Source organism: Gopherus flavomarginatus, chromosome 3, assembly GCF_025201925.1.
Source record: "Gopherus flavomarginatus isolate rGopFla2 chromosome 3, rGopFla2.mat.asm, whole genome shotgun sequence".
Classification (NCBI taxonomy): domain Eukaryota; kingdom Metazoa; phylum Chordata; order Testudines; family Testudinidae; genus Gopherus; species Gopherus flavomarginatus.
In genome coordinates this window covers 72,708,307-72,732,435 of record NC_066619.1, presented here as the reverse complement: position 1 = coordinate 72,732,435, position 24,129 = coordinate 72,708,307, and positions in this window count along the sequence as shown.

Genomic DNA, 24,129 nt, shown 5'->3' with positions numbered 1-24,129 from the left:
GCAGGCCTGAGTAGAGAACTGCAGGAAGCTGAGTCCTGAACAACAAAGGGTTGGTGCTGGACAGACATTCCCTGAGCAGGGGTAGGACTGAGCAGGGAGACCTGGCTGAATGGAACACTGCAGGGATTTCTATTGCTGGACACCTGCTTTGGGGCTATGGAAGAAGACTCATGGGAGAGAAGCGCGTCTTGGAACTCTCAGGGAGAAGTTTTGAAGAGTGGAGCCCTGGAACAGGGGCTAACGAAACTAGGACAGAGTGGGTTATGAGTCTTGGATGGGTAACATAGGGATGGTGACCTTTGAATTGGATTGAAGAGCTGCTGAGTGATAATCTTGTTTTACTCTGGGGTTTTGAGAAGAACGGTTTTTATTATGAAGGGAGCATGGCACTTTATGTAAATAAAAGTCTGAATTTGAAGATGTGTGGTGATCCCTGGAGGCTGCCATCTTGTGTTCCAAAATTTAAGCTATATTAAACTGAAGTCTCTAGCCCTGCTAGTTGTGACACACTGTATCAAAGATTCAGGTGCAGAGGTTCCTCACACAATTTTTCAGAGACAGTTCCATCAGGATTTTAATGGTTTTTATTTAATCTCTCTGTCATTCTTATTGCTTACATTAAAGGGACTCCAAAGACAAACCCTAGAAGTACAGGAATGTTAGGAGTCTTAGAGAAATTAATCACACCAAAGAAGGACCAGGTTTCAATTAGAGGAGACAAGAACAGCTTGCCTTAGTCTCTGTATTCTTGGGTTCCGATAGAGGCTCTACTGGGTAAGCTATTAAAAATGGTATGTCAGGGAAAGAGAATGGATTTTTTTGTTTCTTTATGATATATAAACAAAGCCTGCTTATTTTCTGCATTAGAAATTCAAATCTTGCCCATCCCAAAGACTCTATACGTGGACAAATGGAAATTATGTGAAATTATGGCATAAAACAAAAGGGATTCTTAATTTCATTTCATTAACTGTTTAATTTCAACTTCCATGCCCAGTGAACGCCTTAGAGAAATTAGGCTTTTGTTAAGGAGTCAAGTCCTATGCTCTGTTAGTTAAGAAGTGAGAACACATATGAAATATCCTTAGACTCCAAGAAGTCACCAGAAAACTTGACATTCTTGATGTTTCCAAAGTTTAAAAACAGCAGAATGTTTTTAAACTTTCAAATCCTCTTTCAGTTAAAATAAGCCAAATAGAGCACAAACACACATTTAAAAATAATACTTTGTATGGTCACCTTATGTCAGAGACTCAGTCTTTTCTTTACCCACTACTGTAAATTGGCTCTGAGCACATTATTAAACATTAACTTTTCTTACCCAGTTTCTGATGTCATTGCTTCTACTGGTTCTACACACAATGACATTAAGCCTAAATTATGTTGGTGGGTATATTTATTCAAACACTCCAAAGTAAAACAATGCATGAAAGATAAGAATTACTCAGATCCAAATGAAATCCAAGAATAGAAAATTAACTTTTTCAAAATAATATACTCAGGATTGTCCGTCTGAAAAATTTCACATTTGTCTCATCAAACATTAAGGGGAAAGCTGCAGTACTTTAAAAACCATTTGTGCTTATATAATATAGGGCCCTACTTAAAATGTACTCATGATTCTATATTTCAGATGTTTTTCCTTGGCAGAATACCACCACCTACTGACAATGAGTGTTCATGGGAGTTTCCAGAAAAAGATTAGTAGACATGGAAAAGAAAGTGCTGACATGATTTTTGTTTTTGAATACCCTAAATGCTGTAATTTATTAAGTGCATGTGGGGAGGAGTATACTAAGACTAAGTTGCATTTTTAACAACTATGACTGAGAGGCAATATTAATTTTGTTAAGATAAGAAGCTCTCTCTATCTAAGATCAATTTAGGATAGTAACAATGGGAAATAATTAGAAACAATCCTAGATTTTTTTTTAAAGGAAATGTTCAATATGAGGAGAACCTTCCTGACAGTGACATCTGTTTGGCAGTGGAATAGTCACCAAGGGAAAGGGTTGGAACTACATTGCTTGTGAATATTTTAAAACTAGACCAGAAAATGCACCAGTCCTGTATCAACAAGAGGATAGACTTCTGTATATGATCCAATAGGTATTTTTCTTCTCTAATATCTATGATTCATTAAGATATTTAAGAATCAAGATAGAACTCAGGCTTAAAGGTAAGGATCTCCCAGAGAAAGTATTTATCATTATCAACATGGTCCACATCTGCTGGACCATATTGCTTCTCTAATTTCACTCTGTTGGCATCTAGTGCATCTCTGCAGAGCAAAATATGCATATATCTTTCCAAAGGCTGCCTTTAGGAAATCCTTTCAGAAAAAAGACATACATCACTGTGGTTGAATCTGATGGTAAAATGTCAGGTTATCTAGAGCAGTGGCTCTCAACATTTCCAAACTACTGTACCCCTTTCAGGAATCTGACTGGTCTTGTGTACCTCCAAGTTTCACCTCACTTAAACTACTTGCTTACAAAATCAGACAAATACAAAAGTGTCACAGAACACTGTTACTGAAAAATTGCTTACTTTCTCATTTTTACCATATAATTATAAAATAAATCAACTGGAATATACTTATTGTGCTTACATTTCAGTGTACAGTATGTAGAGCAGTCTTAACAAGTCATTGTCTGTTTGAAATTTTAGTTTGTACTGACTTTGCTAGTGTTTTTATGTAGCCTGTTGTAAAACTAGGCACATATCTAGATGAGCTGATGTACCCCCTGTAAGACCTGATGTATTCCCTGGTTGAGAATCACTAATCTAGAGACATGGCAAGATCAGAGATAAAGGTGACATGAGGCCCTTCTTTGAGAGTCAAATTCTAAGGCCCAAATACAATCCCACTGAAGTCATTAGAAGTTTTGCCATTAACCTCAATGAGAGCAAGGTAGAGTTCAGATTAGGATGCCTAGTTTTTCTTAGTTTAACACAGAGCAAATTAATTCAGTCAGGTGGTTTTTCTAATAGTCTTGTGACAAGGATACCAACTCATTGTGACCTTCACTGAGATCTCCAATCTATCTTGTATGCAAAACAGTGATCAAATTATAACTTTAAGACACTCACTGCCAACACTGGCTAGTTATGAACCTAGGTAAACAGAAGTGAAGGACTTTGTACCCAACATTTAATTTTTAAAAACATCCAATCCCCCAAATTAGCACTTTTTCATGATGGCTATTAACAATATTCTCAGAACTAATGGGGACCAAATCTTTAAATCATCATCTATATGAAGATTTTCCCCAGTGTTTATTATCTACATATCTGCCAAATTATAGTACTCAGGAAAGTAAATTGGAGTCAAAGGCTCTGTGCTAGTTTCTCCATAAAACCTAACGAACGCATTTCAATCTTGAACTGAAACATTACTGTTGTTCCAGTATTTGAGCGGACATTTGTGAGGACTGTCCATTTTGACTGAATTGTCAGGCAAGGGTCAGTCTGTTATTACTAAATTAGATTAGCATAATATTTAATATGTACCCTAATGCTACTATTAAAGCCAGGTTCCCAGAAGCTAAATAACCAGCAAATTTATCTAAGAGCAGTCTGAACTGTGTTTCTAAAAGCTATCCCTATTGACCAACAACTCACTTTAAATTAGCCTGTATCATTTCTCTGCCGTTGTTTTGTTCACCATCAGAATTTTCCTCCTATTTATGTCTAGTCTACAATAGGAAGTGAATCAATATAACCTGACTCCACTTTATGCTTTTAAAGTTAGTGGTGTTATTCTTTTGTTCTCTCTAGAAAAGTGATTCAGGTTTGACAAATGGAGCATGTTTCCTTAGCAGCAACTTTATTTTTATGCTTTGTGTGTTATTTTTAGAAACTCATTCAAGTAATGGAAGTCAGTTGAAAGACAGACGTGTCTTCTGACAAACTGGACCAAAGTAACAAATATTGACATAACCTGCTGTAGGAGTGCATGACACCATCACTCTCACTGAATTATGTCTCACTCCAAGTCAGTGGGACTAGGTGCTACCAAACTAGAAGTTTCAGAATCTGGTTCTCTGGTCATCTTGTGGTTTATAGCATTTTGTGCCTTGCGTTATAGATTTGGAGAATTTACATACCAGATATGTAAATTCCATTACATGTGTATGACCTTCTAAATGCTATGAATCATAAAAACTTCTTTACATTTGTAACCCTTCTACCCGTCTGAGTTGGCAGCAACAACGGCCGGGTTCTGTTTCAATAACATGATGCAAAACCAGCTCAAGCCCCCACCCAGTGACCTGGGACAATTACATATCATCCCCTGGGCACGTTTAAGAGGCAATACTTCCCCTCTCGCAAGCACGGAGTCTGAGTGTAGCAAAATCCTTCTAATAAAGGAGGGAAACAATGCAGCATGATGTTGGGGAAATACCACAAACAGGATTCATAACACAAACCATAAGCAAAAGGCCCACCTCCAAGTAAGTTTGGCAGTATCCTTTTTCTCTTAGGGTCTTAAGTCCAGGAACCCAAAAAAAATCACTGAAAGTCCCAAAAGTCCAACACCCCAAAAGTCTCTTGAGTCCAGCAACCCAAAAATCACCCAAAAGTCCAACAACCCAAAAATCTCTGTCCCTGGTCAGTGCAGCCCCAGAGTTCAAAAGTTATTTGCAGAATTTTACCTCCCAGTTTGGGGGTGGAGGTGCAGTGGTATTAAGGGGCACCTTACGTGGTCTGAGGCCAACTACCCCGCCTCTCCATGGGGTTCTGCTGCAGCCTTCACAACGAGCCACTCCACCAGCCGCTCCGCTCCACCAGCCATCCCGTGAGCCGCTCCAGCCATTCCACGAAGTGCTCTGCTCCGCCAGCCACTCCACTCCACCAGCTGTCCCACAAGCCACTCCAGTCATCCCGCAAACTGCTCTGCTCCACCAGCTGCTCAGCAACATATCTTCAGGGCCCCCCACAGCACTCAGTGATTTCAGCTTTTAGTAATTTTAGCTCTTTAATGATTTCAGCTTGTAGTAGGGGAGCTCAGTGCTGGTGCTTCATTGGCCCAAAGTGAATTCAGCTCATCAGCCTGTAACTAGACTTCTAATGGTATTAAAACGAGCTCTGAAATTCCACATTAGAGAGAGATGAGGAGGATTAATTGGTATTTTAGGCCTGCTAAATAAACCCATAACATCACGTACATATATCTGTCCCCGGCCACTCTCAGTTTGCTGGGTTTTGGAACCCATGTCCCCTGTCTAGCAAGTGCCACTTAGTTGATAGTGAGTCCCTCTGTCATAAAACAGTTCCACTGGCCTTGATTCACATAATCAGGGTAACAACACTTTATTCTTCCTGCCCCAATAATAGAGAAACTGGGGATCCCACAGCAGCCAAAGTGACCATTTGAGCTGCTGTGGGCTCATGCTAGGTGGGATGGGTGTGTCTATGCAAACAAGATCAGCCCCTGAAGTTCTTTTCCACAACTCGCCACAATTCACCACCAGACGTCAGGGTAGAGCTCATCCTGACTCTGCTTATACATTGTTAGAGGTCATCCTGTTTAACATGTCTATTTGCATGTGGAAACATCAAAGCACAAAGGCCTTCAGTCTATTCCATTCCATTATAGTCTAACAGATGGACCTCCAGGGACATTAGGCAGGGGGCTTTGCTAACATTTCTTCTTATACTTTACAAATGACAACAAAGTCCAAGAGTGAAATAAACATAACAAAGCTCAAAGAAGAAACTGAATTAACTATTAACTTTGGGATTGTCGGTCACATATAGACAGAGAGAACAGGGAAACAACTGTGCCACATTCTGTCCCTGCAAGGAGGCACAATGCATGGCTCCCACTGAGGGCCCTTAAAAATTAAAAATCCCCTAACATGTAATATCAATTATCCATGAATATCATAATGATGTAGGAAGGCCCCATTCTAAATATCATCTTGAAACACCTCACAGAAAATAGAAAAAAATCAGGAAAAACCTGCCAACATCAGAGAAGAAGAATTATAGCAGAGACTGAGATTTAAAGTGTGCACAGTTCCATGTTCAAATATCAGGATATTTGTCAATATAATTACAGAGCTTTCTCCTTATCTAAAGGTATACACAGATGGCAGACAATTTCCAAGTTAGCTCACAAAGAGATGTGCAGAAAGATATAACATATTATGATTTGTGTAGGCATCAGTCAGGATCCGGGCCCCACTATGCTAGATACTGTACAAACAAAAGACAATCAAGAGTTTACAATATAAATTAAGACAAGATGCAACAACTGAGTGAACAGATAGCTGGAGGAGATGGGAGAGGAAGAATGAGGGTAACAGTGACAGAAATAGTCACCTATACTAGCAATGTGACAATTAGCAGGTTCCAAGGCAAAATATATTTTTAATATAAATTAGTCATGGATAGTAATTATGGCTATCTGTCTATAATTTCATCAGCAGTATCAGATATTATGAGACACATCGTCTCATATATCCTAAGACAACTGAAATGTTAGTTCATACAGTACACCACTTCATAGTACAGAATGAATTCTGCTTCAATGTTAATGGCTAATATGGATTATAAAATGATTACTCACCTTTCATTGCATCTATACCTGTAAATGCCCTAAAATGCAGTTATCTAAACTACTAAATTAAAGGTGTTGTTTTTGATAATGCAGGCTAGCTAATGCATGTACTTAGAAAGAGCAACAAATGAATCTTTAATAATACATTCCTAAAGAGCGATAACTTAAGTCAGGAGAGTAATGTAAAGTGACAGAAGCAAGTGATGCATCATTTGCCATGGAGGACATCCTGCAATCTTAAACCACATCCACCTTTTCTTCCCCTTTTATCCACAAGGTCTCAAGTTGCAGCCTGTTTCAGAGCTGTCTGAATGATTATCCTATCAGTGGAGTATATCTTGCAGAAACATGCATGTGTCTTCCATGGTGTTCATGTTCATTAGATTGCATGTCACATTTTCTTTTTTCCACTGTGGTGATTGCTGTTCTGCATTACCTCCTGTCCAGTGCTAGTCAAATCTGAAAATTCACTGTGACTTTCATTATAGGAATATCACCGAAAAAGAGCAGATTGCATTTGCTGTACATCAACTGTACCCTGGAGAGTGAAACCACTAGTACTAAGTGTGCCTAGCTTTCCTTAGGGTATTTGTGGTAAAATGATAAGCAGCCATGTGTCAGCCTGTTCTACACACTGTTCTTGTACTAATATAGCTATCAGTTAGCGACATTACTTTTTAACAAAGAAGAGGTATACTAGTACAACCCCAGGAAACCTAACTGGAGATCACGCAAAAAATCCAAAACTACTAAAAGAACCTGATGACAACCATCCAGCACAATAACGAAAAGCAAAACCAACTACAACAATTCCACAACCCAGAACACAATCTCTGGGAGAAACCATGACATCAGGACCCACTACATGAAACCCCAACATCATCAATTTATAAGTACTATCCTTAACCAGAGCTGAATTCTCTGTACTACCCCAAGGGACTAAACTTCTGCCCCACCACAGACCGTGATACCATACTAACTAACCTGTGGAGAACTAAAAAGTTCTTCCACTGACTCCCCCTCAGAGAATTCCACACCAACAGTCATAAGAAAAAAGAATAATCACACTGGACACCCCACAGCATACAAAACCATACACTTGATCATTACATTGATTGCTTCAGGACAAAAACTCACTGTGAAATCTTTAATAAACATCACATCCACCACTCTCTCTCTTTCTTCACTGGTGAGAGGACATTTATACAGTCCCTGAAATCCAGCCACCAGATAGTGATCAAACCAGCAGGCAAAGGAGGAGCCATCGTAGTCCTCAACCATGACTACATTAATGAGGCCAATTCACAACTCTCCAACAGCACGTACTATAAAGAATTAAAAGACGACCCAAAGATCCTGCACCCAGGAATTTAAGGATATAATCAAAACATTCCCCAAACAGCTCCAAGAGAAACACGCTCTCTCTCTCTCACAAACCCACCCCAGGGACCTTCTACATGCTGCCCAAGATACACAGACAAGGGAACCAAGGCAGAACAATCTCATCTGACCAGGACAAAAACTGACTTCCTCCACAAACTCCCGCAACATTAACAGCCTCCTTCAGAACACCATCTTTGCTACCATAGATGTCATTTTCCTATATATTAACATCCTTCACAATGACAGCATAGCTGCCTGCCTCAAATATTTAGAAGATAATGGACAACTCTCAGATAGCCCCCCAAACACATCACCAAACTCATCCATTTAATCCTCACCCATAACAATTTTACATTCAACAAGCACACACTTTGTCCAAATTATGGGAACAGCCAGAGGTACTAGGATGGCTCCTCAGTATGTCAACTTCTTCAGGGCCACACTGAGGAAGAATTTCTGGATAAATGCATCATGAAGTCCAAGGTATACCTGAGATACTACGCTGGAATTAGGTCAATATTACTACTTCGTTCAGGGGTGTGGATTTTCTACACCGCTGAGCGACATAGTTATACCAACATAATTTTGTACTGTAGACCAAGCCTCAGTACTTTTCACAGACACAGAGCTCTTCTTCAAGTAAGCTCAAAAGCTTGTGTCTTTCACCAACAGAAGTTGGCCCAATAAAAAGATGTTACTTCACGCACCTTCTCTCTCTTCTACTGAGAGAAAGAGTCTCTGCTTAAAAATTATAGGACAATACCAGAAGCTAGTCACTTTGATGGCCTATATCAGAACTCCTAGGACACTAGTTTAGGTGAGGGAAAACACATGGTATATCAGTGGATATGCTAAAAAGGTTTGCACTTGACTGGGGTGGGATCAGAATGGGTCCCTCTTCTTAAGGACATAGTAAAATATGAACAGAGAGAGATGAGAAAGACAGACATGCACTCTAGACAGTCTGAGAAGCTGAAGGCAGAATAAATAGTCTGTCTGGGTAACAACTGGGCATTGCTAACCTCAGCTAGAATAAGACATCTGTTCGCTTGTTTTCTCTATGTTTTGTTTAAACTTCTAAATAAATAGCTTGTCTTAGAGCAAATTGTTGTGTGTCTGGAAATTCACACCAGTCAGTCTTCACAGGGACAGAGAGCATGCCTCAAAGGTACCCACAGCACACGGGGCCAGCAAGATAAGGAAGTCTGTGTACCTGTGCATTTATGCTTGTTTCAGACTAGAAAACCCAGGATCCGTGGAATTGACCACCAGGGAAGGGCAAAACGCAACATGGATCAGTTCAGATACCAAAGTGAAAATGGGTGCAAAAGAGCTTTAAACTTCCACAAGAACTATAGGTATATCTCTGCAAATAAACTACACCAAGAATATTTCCTACCTTTGGGAAACCAGCTTCTTGTCCAAATGCAAACCACCCTGCAAAGCCCCAAATGTTGGCAACATTTTCATTCAACATTTATATTGCAGTGGCACCTGCAGACCACAAGCAGCACCGGGGCCAGAGAGGAGGAGATAAAAGTCGCCAAGACATAGCCAAGGCATCAACAAGAGTTTTGGCAGTATTGGCAGATAGGAATGGTGAGATCTGTGCAGGAAGAAGGAGCACGACGTGGTATGGATGTCAGGGTCAAAGGAGGAGGAGTCAGGAGCAATCCAATCCGGAGATGACAAACACGAGATCACTGTAGCCAAAAGTTAAGTTGAGAAGAAGCATCAAAATCTCCTAGCTAGATGAAGAACGGTATTGTCACTACATGGTCATCCAAAATAAGTTAGGAGTGTCACAAGACCTCCAAGCTTCATACCACTTTGACCAATGGGGAAACGATGCTTTCAGCAAAAGGAGAGTCAACAGCCCTGGCTAGCTCTTCAAAGATATTTTCCATTTCTGAGCATTATAATTTCAATCTTATGCAGGCTGAGTTTGAGCCAGCTGTTCTTCATCCAGGTCCTGACCATCTGAAGGCATTGCAACATCTCATGATGGCATAGCCATCATCTGTAGAAAATGAAATGAACAGCTGAAGGATATCAATATATTGTTGGCAACAGAGCCCAGGGCACCTCAACACCTTTTTAAGATGATGGCTTGAATATTTCTTCTCAGCTTCATCACATGGGTGCATTGAGAGGATTTTGTTTCTGGGGTGAGGAGTGTTCTGCACTGGAGGACTATGACTCTACAGACAACCAGAGTTCTTAAATGTAAAGATGCAGTACACAGCAAACAATGGCATAACAGTTTCATGCCAGGAAGTGAAAATGCAGGAGAGTACTATGGAAGAATGGAATTTTATTGCTTTAGTAGCAAGCTGCCACTACAGTTGGATAGATCTATGGACAAGGAATTAGGGAATCATCTCAATAAAATGTATCCCATGGACTTAAGGGTAAGTCCTTTTCTGTTTACCTCAAACCCATCACAAAATTGCCACATAATTAGATATAACTGCCAGCCACTGCCTAGAGCTAGCCCAAGTAGAGCGCTGCAAGCCAGAACTCAAACACATCAAGAGAGCTGACAGAGGGAAGCCCCACCATCTGCGCCCCATGATTTCTTGTTTCCAGAGAGTAACAACAGGCTCTACCAGATAAATTCAGCATCAGCACTTTACAATCTTAGTCATAACTGGGATCGTTATTTTAATGATAATTTTCAAAGCTTAGTTTAAAAAAACCAACTAATTCCTACCTGCAAAATACTGAGATCCATACTGGAGATCTAAAAGGAAACAAAGCTCAGAGGAGAAGATTATTTGAACTATATTAAAAAAAGAAAGTTTGCAGCCCTCCTATTCTAGTGTAAAGTATTAAAGATAATTTTCTATTTCTGACATTTAAGCATGGGACAACCCATAGCACAGAAATTGTTTTCTGGCTGGTTTAATTAATAGAAACATCAGATAGAACGTTCAACGGGGCTCATTCTATATATTCTATTATTATTACAGACAGTCTTGTTTGCAAAATTGCTTCCTCTTTTATCCTTTCCATTTTTCTTCTCTCTCTTTGACTTTAGCAGGTCTCATCGCTCATGTACCTTACTCTGCTAGAGATGTATATCTTGGTGAGCTGTAAGCAGAAAGGTAGGTCCTTGCAACTGGGACCAAAACCACAAGAAATAATTGCTTCTAAAAGGCAATGAGGTTTTCTTCTCTCTTAAAAACTTTTTTTTTTTGGCTTACCTGCTCTGTTCATTATCTGAATTAGTTAGATAGTTTTATTTGCTGAAAGGTATTTTTAAGAGGGTCCTGAACTGTTAAGGTTATATTCTATGCAGTTTCTTAGCCTCTGATAAGAAAGTTGCATATATGATGCTCTTCAAAATAAACACAAAGTACTGTACATGGTTGTCAAAGGCACTGGATTGTCTGTCTCAAAACATTGACACAAATGGGACCATGCTTAATCAAAGGAAAGATAGAGACATCAGTTATGCTTAACACAGTAAAGCAGAAAGTGAACAGAGAAACCTTCTAGCTGTTTATGGCTTACATTTCATGCTGTGTGTGTTTTCTGCTGGCAGCAAGATACATTTAGGTGGATGGATGGGTGACTAGGAGCAATTTTCATGACAACTGTGACTTTGGGCCTGTAATATTCTTAGGCTCTCCAGTATTTGGAAGAAACCTACATCATGCCACTTAAAACGTACCAAAGCTTTACCAAGATTCGTAGATCTCTATAAAAACAGTGCTACAATATGTTAGAGCTCCTTCACTCCCTGCAGCAGAATCATGTGGCCAGCTTCCATCCTCTGCTTCCACTGCAGTTTCTGATGTACACAGGACCTCAGTTTAGATTGTATGTGGTGGGATCTAAGTAGGCCCCTGAGACTTCATCAGCAGATATATTGTGTTTCACCAGTTTTCCAATATACCAGGAACACAAAAATGGACAAAAACAGCTCTTCTCCCTCTTCCCCCAGGAAGGAGCTTCTCCACTTCACTGCAGCCAGACCCAGATAAAAAATTATATAGGAAAAATATTTAAAAACCAATTCTTAGATACTAACACCAAAAGGCCCTCATTCTCAGAAATAAATGAGGCAAACCTCAATACAAAATGCTTCTGTCTCCCCTCCTATTCCAGCCTAGGGAACAGGAGGGCTTCTGGGATGCCAGCTTGAAACAGCACTGCTGCTTTCCTTCAGTTATAGTATGTCTCATGGTTTCTCTTAATTACTATTCTGCAAATATCACTTTGTGGTATTCCCCAGTGGAAGCAATCACTATTCACTTTCTTTTAAAAGGACGCTGAACTTTTAGGACAGTCAGGAGGCTTCTGCCCTCTGAGAAGACAGGGAGACAGATGGTGGCATTTTGAATATTCATCAAAAGCCAAAAATGAGTTCATTTCTAGTGAAGCGGTATGGGAACAAGGAAAGACTGATAAAGGTCAAGACCTCTGAGCCTTCAGAAACAGCTGGGAAAGAGAGAGGTCAAAAGTCCCCAAATGAGACAATCAGTTATCATTTCCTTTATCATCATCATACAGTATCTTTTTGCTTCACCTGCATCACACAGAAAGCCTTTAATCCCAACAACTGTCCATTTTCTCTGAGCACAAAACAACCCAAAGCCGTTGTAGTTTCAGCAATAAGACAACAGGCAGTGCCTTTCTGAATGACTCTAGTACATCCAGGGGTGAAAGTAACTTAAAGAACTTACCGGTACGCCGGAGTCCTGAGCAGGGGCGTGGCCTCAACCAGAAGAGGCATGGCCTCAACTGGAAGAGGTGGGGCATTTCAAGATTTAAAGGCTCTGGGGCTCTGGCTGTGGCTGGGAGCCCCAGGGCCTTTAAATCACTCAGGAGCTATCAGCTGCAGAGGTGACTGGGAACCCCAGGGCTCAGTGGCAAATTAAAGAGCCCGGTGCTCTGGCCGCCATGGTGCTCTGGGACCTTTAAATCACTGTGGGAGCCCTGCCACTACTACCTCGCAGGGATTTAAAAGGTTACTATAAGATGGGCACGCAACTGGATGAAAGACCATACTCAAGGACTAGTTATTGACAGGTCACTGCCAAACTGGGAGGATGTATCTAAAGGGGTTCACAGGAGTCAGTCCTGGTCCAGTACTGTTCAATTATTTTAATTCATGACTTGGATGAAAGCACGGAGCTTTTATTAGGAAAAGCTTTCTAACTCATAGGGTAGTTATGCTGTGGAATAGGCTTCCAAGGAAGGCTGGAGAATACCCATCACTGGATGTTTTTAGGAACAGGTTAACCAAACACCTATCAGGGATGGTCTAGGAATACTTAGTCCTGCCTCAGCACAGGGGCTGGACTAGATGACTTCTCCTGTCCCTTCCAGCCCTACATTTCCATAAGAATAAGGCAGGAGATCAAGATGTGAAATAATCCCCTAGAGGTGCACACTGCCTGGAGTACCTTAGTACTACCATTAAACAGAATGTATATACAAAGCAGTAAAATTGGTTAGAGGCACACAGTTCCTGGGCATTTCTGCCACATGCATGACATCACTGAGAGTCAATAACAAAGGCTTACTTATGTGTAAAGTTTCAAAGCCATTTTATACAAAAGCTTGGGCACGGGGTTCAATTTATTTCCTTTCATAAAACCTACCTCACATTCCTTTTTTGCCTTCTCTTTCAATAAAAACTAACGACATTTCTGTATAATGAGCATTTAATGCTATTTTTTGCAGACAGTGTAATAGATCAAATATCCAACATAATCTGTTCTTTATGTTCTAGTTAGAAATGTACAAAGTGTTCATAGAACCAGGGCTGGCTATAGGCCCCATTGCTCGATGCGTGTGTTTGGGGCGGCACTTTCCAAGGGGCAGCACTCCGGCTCCTGTTTTTTTTTGCTTGGGGCGCAAAAATCTTGGAGCTGGCCCTGCATAGAACACATTTTCAACATCCTATTAAATGAACACACTATGTTGTTGTGTTCTGCTAGTTTTATTGATTATTGGCTCCTTCCCCTATTTCTACTTTCAATTTCTTAAATAAATAAATAAATCTTTCTCCAAGTAATTGACAGAAGATTGCCCCATTGAAATAGTCAGTTTTCCCACTGCTGATTTCAAGAGATAACTGTTGTTGTGAAGCCAAGGAGTCGCCTTTGACTTTCAGTCTATCTGCTGCCTCAGCTGAACTGTAAATCAGAGGTGAATTTGCAAAGCAGAGCTGCTTTACTGATAAGAGCCTATTTTTGTAAGAATTAAATCTTGATCGGTAGAGAAAAGCAGTAACATGCCAAGAGTTTTAATGCTTTCCAAATATTACCTGGTTTATTGGGAGCTATCTTTATCATGTGTGCCAAACAATTAAATAGGTTGCTAAACAGTCGCACACATGCTTTCCACTCCTAAAACTCCTCTCTTTTTTAAATGTGGTTTAGCAATTTTACTTTAAAAACCAATTTTTCCTCACTTGTGGCCTGATCCAACAAGCCTTCAAGACTTTGGGGGTCTTTCCACTGACTGCAACATGTATTGGATTGGACCCTTACTCTTTCACTGAATCATAAATTAACAAACTGCTTGGGATTTTATTTCATTTTTAAATTCTGCTGTACCAGATTAGACTGCTATTTAATAGACCTTGTTTATTTGTAAAGCCCCCAAATGAGACATCCAGTGACATTTATCTGTACCCTTTAGTCTTGGGTTTTAATTTTTAGCTATAACAAATAGTACTGAGTGCATTATTGTGTGCTCCAGAACAATTAAGAGGAGAGGGAGTCCCTTACTTTTAAGAACAGGACTTCTGAACTTCCTCTTTCTAATAGTAATAGAAAACTGATCAGTGAAAGAAATAGGAGGTATTTACTGAAAAATCTAGTCACCCAGCTCTGAAATCCAGTAAAACACACACTCTCTTTCTCTCTCACACATACACAGACATAACCCATTTTCCAAGGTTACAGACATGAGTGGAATCAGCAAAGACACTGTGAAACTTCTGTTGCTAGCTATTTAGGGCAACAGAAACAGTAAGTAAATGGAGAGCACATGTTTATTTGTATAAAGGAACCTACTGACCCTTCCTCTGACTGGCATAGGGCATATTCAGTGTGCTGACAGACTTGGAGCTGTATACGTATACAACTGTATACAGTAAATAAAATAAAATAACATGAACAGCACTTACACAGCATAGTTCATCTTCAAATCACTTTACAAACATTAACTATTCCTTACAAAAGGCCTGCTAGGCATTTAATTAGTACCCCCTTATTGCAGGGAGGGAAAGAGAGACAAATTATCCATGGTCATGGAGAGAGGCTGTGTCAGAGTTGAGATGAGAACTGATGATTTCCTGATTTCTAGCCTTGTGCTTTGACCTGGCTTCCCTCTCTCAGCCAGTATCATCTGGAATGATTAACACCAGCTTCTCAGAGCTTGCTGTTTCCTGCTGCTTCCCTGAACCCACTTGAGGAGAATAGGCAGTCAGCTGAAGTAGTAAGAGCCAGTTAGGCCCTTAAGATACTGATATCTACCATCACTCAGGCCCTGCTACCAGCCTGCTTATTTGTCCCTTCAATTGAGTGTTGAGAGCCACTATAACTGGCACAGAACAACAGTCTTGAGTGAAAGAAGAAAACACCCCTCTGGGGCAGCATTCAGAAAAAGAAAGCAAGCAAGGAAGCTTTTCTATCTAAGCAGTCTAATGTTCCAGTCACAATGGGTTTTACAGGAACAAAGGACTGGAAAAATCTGGCTAGAAATCTGGCATGCTATGAGAAGGCAGCAAATCACCAGAGAGCATTCCATAGGTGGAAAGAACTTGAGATGAGACCAAGATTAAAGGCCACCATAGATGATCAGCATCAAGAGAAGATTGTATTAGAGTCTCTTTACTGGCAAAATGTTCTGAAAAGGCTCAATGCCATTGTGAGAATGCTTGCTACCCAAAACCTAGCTCTGTGTGGCACTTCAGATCAGCTGTATGTGCCAAACAATGGAAACTTCCTTAAAATTGTGGAGCTGATGGCTGCATTTGATGCTGTACTCCAGGAGCTTCTAAGAAGAGCCACCACCCAAGAAATGTACACAAACCACTACCTTGGAAAAACAATTCAAAATGTGATCATACAGTTACTGGCAACAAAAATCAAAAACGGAAGATTGTTGGAGATCTGAAGTCAGCAAAATATTACTCTGTTATTCTGGACTGCACACCTGACATCAGCCATATGGAACAAATTACTTTAATAGTGCATTTTGTAACAACAGAACCTCCTGAAAATGTCCCTGCAATGGTGACTGTCAGAGAGCATTTTCTAGAATGTATTGATATTGATGATACTACAGGAGCTGGTATGACAAATGTGCTTCTTAAAAAGCTGGAAGATACGGGAATTGCGGTAGCTGACATGAGAGGTCAGGGCTACGATAATGACAACATGAGAGGAAAGAACAGAGGAGCACAGACACAGATCCGAGAGTTAAACCGTTGAGCTTTTTTTGTCCCATGCAATTCTGATTCATTGAACTTGGTGGTCAGTGATGCTACATCAGCTCCCAGTGAGGCTGCTGAATTTTTTAATGTAATTCAAAGCATCTATGTATTTTTCTCTACATCAATTCATCGATGGCAAATTTTGAAGTAACATCTGGGAACATCCTCTCTGACACTGAAACCACTGAGTGCCACACGATAGGGGAGGCGATAAAGCCTCAAACACCAAATTGGGAAGATAGATGATGCCATCATTGCCATTATGGAGGATAACACTATGACATCAACAGTTCGTGAGAGAACAGTGGCAGAGGGAAATGGAATCAGAAACATATATAACTTCAAATTTCTGTGTGGCTTAGTGTTGTGGCATGACATACTGTTTGAAATAAATGTTGCAAGCAAGAGACTCCAAGGTGTTGACTTTGATATATCTGGAGCAATGGAACAATTGGACAAAGCAAAGTCATACCTACAGTCTTACTGGTCAGATGAGGGATTTCAAAACGTTCTGAAGAGTGCACAGACGTTGACAGAGGAACTTCACACTGAAGCTATTTTCCCACCTATTCAAGAATACAAGAGTTCTGAAGACGACGACATTTTGATCACGAGGCACAGGATAATCCCATAAGAGACCCCAAACAATTCAAAGTTGAATTCTTTAACAAGGTGCTAGATTGTGCAATACAGTCAGCTGAAGAACATTTCATGTAGCTCAAGGAACACAGCAGTATATTTGGGATGTTATGTGATATTCCAAAACTCCTCACTATACCTGAAGAAGGCCTACACCAACAATGCAGGGCACTAGAGACAGTGTTGACGCATGAAGACATGTGCGATATTGATGCAAGTGATTTAGGTGATGAACTGAAAGCCCTTTCAAGATACATTTCAGCAGGATCAACTTGTCATAAACAGATAGTTAAGGGTTAATGTCTCTTTTACCTGTAAAGGGTTAACAAACAGGGAACCAAACACATGACCAGGGGACCAATCAGGAGACAAGATACTTTCAAATCTCGGTTGAGGGAAGCCTTTGTTTGTTTTTTTGGGGGGGTTTGCTTTGTTCTCTCTGGGTCCTGGAAGGAACTGGACGTGCAACCAGATTTCTTGCCAATCTCCCTGCTACAGTCTTTTACAGTGAGTAATTTAGTAAGAAAGGTGGTTATAGTCTTTTGATTGTTTCTGTATTTGCATATGTATAGTTTGCTGGAAGTATTTTAAATTGTATCTTGCTGGGGGGGAGGCGTCTTTCTAGTTTCTATAAGCTGACAGGCCCTGTAATATTCCATCTTGAATTTACAGTGATTTTCTTTATTCTTTTTCTTTTATTAAAAGTTTTGCTTTTAAGACCTGTCTGATTTTTCCCCTTGTTGAGGCTCAAAGGAATTGAGTCTGTACTTAACAGGGAAGGAGAGGGGAGGGGGAGAGAAAGGGGGGGGAACCCACCTGATTTCTCTGTGTTGTGATTCAAAAAGTTTGAATCACGGTGATCTCCTAGTGTACCCAGGGCGGGAAAGATCTGGGAGGAAGAAAGGAGAAGGGGGAATCCCTTTATTTATATTCATGGAGCTTGAATCTGTATATCTCTCCAGTAGCCCAGGGAGGGAACACCTGGAGGGGAGGAGGGGGAAGGGAAATGGTTTATTCCCCTTTGTTGTGAGACTCTAGGAATTTGGGTCTTGGGAGTCCTCAGGGGGTTTTGGGGGAGACCAGAGTTTATTAGGCACTCTACCCTAAGTCCTAATTGGTGGCAGCACTACAGGATCTAAGCTGGTACTTAAGCTTAGGGGAATTCATGCTAGCACCCATATTTTGGACGCTAAGGTTCAGAATTGGGAATTATACTATGACACAACGCCAAAGGCTGCTGTTGAATATATGTGCATAAATAACATGACTACCCTCTTTCCAAATGCTTTTGTTGCTCTGTGCATACTTCTAACACTTCCTGTAACAGTTACCAGTGGAGAACACAGCCACAGGCAGCAAGTTATATACTCACGTGGTGCCTAGGCACCAGCAATATTCAGAGCCCATGGGCCCAGCTCCACCAATGTTTGGGGCTGGGTCTCCCCCACGGCCCCACCTGCTGCCCCCCTGCGCCTCCTTTGAGTGTCCCCCGCCCCCACCCTTGCTGGCCCCATGCACCGAAAGGAGCAGGGCGTCCCTGCCTCTTCTGTGCAGCTCCATGCTGCCTCCCTGCAACAATTGCTGCTGCAGGGTCCTAGTGCCCCCCCCCCGCCCTTCGACTGCCAGGGCAGACTGACTCTGAGCCTGCCCTTCCTCCTCAGACCTCCTCAGTCCTTCCCTTTTCTGGTGGGACACTCCACCAGCACAGACCCCCCACCCCCAGTCACCGCTTCTGCCCCATGCTGGGCAAGGAAGCAGCCCCATCCTCCACCCCCAGTGAGGCTACAGTCAGGGGCAACAGCAGTGGAGGAGGCGCATGCAACACCCCCCGGCACCCACCACGGGGGAGGCAAGGGAGATTCCTGGACCTGAGAGGGGCCCTAGGAGCACACACAGGGATACGGGTGGGTATGCTGCTGGGGGGGGTGGGAAAGGGGGGCTTCTCCCCCAGAGCTTGCTGCTGCTGGCAGGGAAAGGGCTGGGGCGAGCCCTCCTCTCTGGGGCTGGGGCGAGCCCTCCTCTCTGGCCCCTATCCTAGAGCAGCCTGCCTGCACCCCAAACTCATCCCCAGCCTTGCCCCACCCCAGAGTCCCCAGCCAGAGCTTTCACACACACCCCCACACCCTAACCCTCTGTCCTAGCCCTGAGACCCTCCAACTCCCTAAACATCTTATCCCCAGTCCCGGCCAGAGCCCTCATCCCCCTGCATTCCAACCCTCCTGGAGCACCCCCAGAGTTAGTGCCTATGGCCAACATCCCTAGCCCGCCAGGCTAAGGAACCCAATGTTTTCGGAATCAAAGAGTGCTGTTCCCTTTCTTCCCTAAGTGATGGATAACTAAAATGACTCTTTGACCCCCTTACTATTACCCAAAGTCTATTGTCTCTATTGCAAGAACCAGAAAAGCTTCCTGGGGTGCAGATTCTGTCCCTCCATGTGATTGCTGAACAGTCCTCTCCCCCTCATCCTTTAGCTGGATGGCTTTGTTTAGCTTTAGCATATATGTAAATATACTTCTGTTGCCTCTGCCTGTTACCAAGCCAGTTAGACAGGTCTAGGGCAGGGTGGGTGCATGTTCTGTCCCCAAAAACCATATTTTCAGAATGTATTTCCAGTACACATTTGTAACACATTGTGCACAATCCACACAGTGATTTTTGGGACCAATGTATCACCAGTTTACAAATGATACTGCCCCAACACACTGTTGTCATAATATATAAAGGTGTCATGTAAGGTGAGTGTGTCAGGCTTAATCTGAGTTACAGTATGAGGGGGACCTTTGCCACTTGACATTGATGGGCACCTGGGGTCACAGTTTAGCTCTTTCTTTATTCAGAATGCTATTTATAGGGGGAACCAAACATGATAAACATATAAACCAAATATTTTGCATTTTAAAATTTATACAACTTTATATCTCTACTAGACACTGGAACTGTGCAAAGACTATAGTAAGATTTTTTGCAATACATCACTAAGCCTAATTTAATTAGAAGAGCACAATGAATGGAGCACCCTAATAGCACCATTTTAATTAAATGAAGATGGTGATGCACGTGGAAAGCAGTATTATGCATACAGTCACCTTCCCCTACCTCACACATCTACTGTACATCATCATCAACTTATATGTATGTGGAAGTTTCCATGAGCAAGCTGGTTCATGATATACACCTACTCAGTTTAACAATAAAGTTGACAAAAATGTCTTAGTTGACCACACATAAATATAAATTAAAAAAATAAATTAACCTCTTAAAGCAAGGATGTTTACAGCTAATGCATGTAATTTTATATATGAGGTTTTGAAGTTTAACCATGTGACTAAAATTCAGATAGATAGTCAATTTTAGCTCTGAAAAGTCAAAACGAAAAGATAGCGTGGTCAATCCAAACAAACAACTTACAGGCCTCAGTCCAGGTCCTACTTTATATAAGAACCATATTTCACTGTTACTGCTTTGTGATGCAATTCTGCTAGCTCTCAAACTGAGCTGGGTCAATCCCTGCATAGGAGGTCTGTAAGAGCCCTCGATATGCTGCAGAAAGTGGTGTTAGTGATTCAGCAGGTGTCAGTCTGCTTGTTAGTAAGTACCTTTATTTACCACTCAGATCAAAACCTCCTTTAGATTTGTCACAGTGTCCATAGTTTGTAGGGGTATTCAGTCCAGGGGTTTGGCTACACTGAAATTAAATTCTGCTTCTATGGATTTCCCTTTCAGTTTCAACATACCACCGTATTTTTCACGATCAGCTTAAGCTATTATGCAGTGCTACCATGCACTGTTAAAAGTCAGAACATTTCTGCCCAGAAGTGACCTTTATTTCAGGCTTTGAAAGAAGAGCGAACTGTTTGCAGTGCAACATACAGATTTTGTCTCCTCATTTGTAATTTTAGTTTTCTATACCAACCTCAAAATCCCAGCACAGGAGAACCATTTTTCTCTCACTGCAATTGGTTAAGGATTACCTGAAACAGCTTACTTTAACAAAAAACTGAAAGGAAAACACTAGCAGAGATTTTCACTCTCTACTTGAGACCTAACAATTTCACTTCCAAGATGACAATTTCAAGAATTAATCTCCAAAATTTGGAATTCAATAACCTTATCTTACAGCAAAATTGTATCTCAGGGCTATTTTCCAGGTCAAATTGTCAAGTTAATGAGCAAGTGCAATGGAAGGGAATTTTTACTTCCTTCTACTGTCAGCCTTCAACTGCATATCTTTTTGGGATTAACATCAGGCCCAAGGAGTAGAAGAAATTGTGCCAGGTCACATTCTTCCCTGGCCTCAGTGAGCACTGCCTTTTAATAGAGCTCTTCCCAAATAAATATATGAGCTTGCATTTTAATTGGCATGGATCTTATATCAGTCACAGGTATTTCTTATGAAAAGAATATTTCCTTTATAATATGTAAACTCTTCTCAGTTCCCATAGTTCAATTTCCCCAAACTGGACCATGAAGATTAGCTCACTAAGATTGTCTGGATTCAGCTAAATTCTCAGTGCAGGTCTTTCAAACACATAGTTTTTCTGGTAGTGTTCAAAAGACCCCCTATTAGATGGATGTCCCTTTGTGCAACCATAGTACAAGCTCATAGGCAGAAACTATGTCCTAAAGATTTCGCAATTTAAGATAACACAAGTGGAAAGAAGAAGGTAAAATAGGGGTGAAATAAGATTAACACAGGCTAATGTGTATATTTTATTGATTGACACTTTACAATTGTCTTAAAACATGAATTTCAAATTGAGATGACATTGACCTCCTTCGTGGCTACAAGATTTCAGTCTATTTCTTGTACAGTAGGTCTTACAGCCACTTCAAGCTGGTCAGCTATGCTGGAAAGAACCTCTACAGATTTTCAAGCCCATATATTCAGATAGAGTCCCTAAGGCTGTCAAGTATATGAAGGTCACAAGACACTAAGGACCAGCACACACTATACCAGTGTTATATTATACAGACTTCCAACTTGTATCATGCACTGGCCAGACAGACCAACCCTATCCCAAAGAACTGCTATTTGATAGTATTTGCATTATACTACTCCAGTGTCCATCAAAATTCAATGAGACCACGTGGTGCACAGAAGGGAGGGAAGGACAGTGATTTGAGATGGAAGGGGAGGAGTCAATGAAGCCAAAACAGTAGTCAGCAGGTAATGTGACCAGACAATAAGTGTGAAAAATCAGGACAGGGAGTGGGGGGTAGTGGGCATCTATATAAGCAGCCCCGAATATTAAGACTGTCCCTTTAAAATCAGGACATCTGGTCATCCTAGAAGCTGGTCCATTTGCCACTAATGAGGAGGGGAAACAGTGGAGGTGGTAGAGAGAACCAGGGATGGACACTTAAACATAAAGGCAGAACTGTATTTGCCTTTTTACAATCTGTAATGGTGGTAGCCATGCAAATCCAGAAGCAAGATCCCCACAGACCTCCTAGCTGGATCAAATCCCCCTAGCTGGCTCAAAAGGGCTACAATAAAAATAACTTGCTCACTGGATGAGGACCTCTGGTCTCAAACTCCACTGTCTCTGGCAAGGCCACCATATGCCCCTGGGTCTAAGTCTGCACCAGAACAGATCCTGGTCGACAGCCTCCAAACCAGGGTTCTGGCTACCACATGGGAAGAGGTTGGAGATAACTTCATCCTCAAGAAGAATTTCTCCTTCTCCCACCTCCAGTGGGCTAGACCCAAAGGGGACATAGACTTAATGTTGCAACACTTAATTTTTAGGTACTCTTCCACCAAGTGGAATCCTCAGCCCCAAGTTAGGCATGCAGGGTCCCTATATAATGCATGGGAAGAGTTAAGCACCCTAGATGCGATTCAAAGAAGCCAGCAAGCTGAGCAGGGGGCTGCCTAAGTTAGCCAATAAAGACTGCTGAGGAGAGGAGCAGGGCATAAACGCCATCACCAAAGGGAGTTAGATGCCTAACAGGAAGCACCCAGCTCTACTTCAGATTTACCATGAACCCTTCTGGAGTTGGGCACTAAGCCAGATCAGTCCTTTCTTGCAAAACACTGAGGTGGTGGTGCCCCTTTATATCCAATAGTTCAGTGGTTAATGCACTCACCCAGCATGAAGGGGACACAGGCTCAAATCCCCACACTGTCCATTGCAGAGAATGTTCTTGAACCCAGGTTTCCCTTCTCCCAGGCAAGTGTCCTAACCAGTCAGCTATAGGGTATTCTGGGGTGGGTCTCAATCTTTCTTGTTGAGGCTGTTTTACTCTGCATAAAATACTTAAATAAGCATTAGGCCAGAGAAAGAATGACTACAGACCAGCAGTTAGGACAATCTCCTAGGAGATCAAGGTTCCAGTCTCTACTTCAATTAATATTTAAATATTTTATACAAATTAGAACACCTGGGAGTAGGGAGACCTGGACTTAAGCCCCTGCTTCACATCAGTATCTGGAACAAGATGTGGTTCTTGCCCCACAAAGCAATTAAGATTACTTTGCATACCTTTCTGGATCTATTAAAAGGTTTAGTGATCAAAAACATCAGTACACAGGCTCTGAAAAGTAGAATGCTCCCCCAAAAAATGCCTCCAGTGCTCATGTTGGAGCCAGTAGGACCTGAGGTGGTGGTTGATATACAGCTGACATGACCCCAAAGTAGTGGAATATACAAAGACGACCAGACAGACCACTTCCTGCTACTGTCCCATGTTGCAGAAGATTGTTCGTAGCAATTCAGTTACCTTAGATGTGGGGATAAGTGAGGCAGGAATGTCCAGGCTGGCACTACATCAATGAACTCCCTAGGGTAACTTAAAATGGACAAATGTGCAGAGAACCATCAATAAGAGAATTTGGGTATAGGGTCATCGCACTTCCCACTAATAGGACAGTTCCACCAGTGGAACATTCTAATGTAGACAAGCCTTGAGATCCCAAAGTAAGTCTTATGGAGGAGTCCAAGCAAAGGCCGGGCTAAAATTCAGGCCCCTGGTCTAAACATCAAGAATTATTTGTGTGAATGTATTGGAAACTAATTTCCATTATGCAATTTAAGATCCTATATTTAGTGTGCTATCAAACTAGATTACTTTGACTTG